The sequence below is a fragment of the Lontra canadensis genome, unplaced genomic scaffold (assembly GCF_010015895.1).
Source record: "Lontra canadensis isolate GAN:19392208 unplaced genomic scaffold, GSC_riverotter_1.0 scaffold22, whole genome shotgun sequence".
In the NCBI taxonomy this organism is placed as follows: domain Eukaryota; kingdom Metazoa; phylum Chordata; class Mammalia; order Carnivora; family Mustelidae; genus Lontra; species Lontra canadensis.
This window is the reverse complement of record NW_022631016.1, coordinates 558009-558578: the sequence shown is the minus strand read 5'-3', so window position 1 is coordinate 558578 and position 570 is coordinate 558009.

Below are 570 nucleotides of genomic sequence, written 5' to 3'. Positions count from 1 at the left end.
TCTGAAAACCCTATTCCATTTCTGGAAAACCAGGCTCCAGGATTCCTGCGCAAAGGAGGGCCAGCCTGAAGTGCCCCCCAGGGCAAAGAGGGTCACTCCGTGCTGGTGTGCTTCCACCGGGCAAGGCTCTGCAGTGGGCGGGGCCTGGAAGGTTCTGCCGTCCAGCCCGCCCGCAGGGGCTTGTGGCCAAGAGCAGAGGAGGAGGTCTGAGGAGGCCCGGGATAAATGGTGGGGGTCCCGTCTCGCCAGGAGGGGCCCCTGGTGAGCACAGAGCAGGCCAGGGGGTGAAGGACCCGGAGCTACGCGGAGGCCACGGAACCTCAGACATCCCGCTCTGGCTGGGTGGGGGTTGGGCAGGTAGCCAGTTCAGTGTTGGGAAGATGGATTAAATGAGTGGGTGGGAGGGCATAGGTTTGAAACAGACGGGGAGACCGTCCGGGCAGCAGCCTGAAACCCCCTTGACAGCTGACACCCACAGGCAGGGCTGGGCCAGAACCACAACTGAAACCCACAGAGTGGGACAGGAGGGAGAGGGAGGCCAGGTTGTGGGTGTCGATGGCTATACCTGGA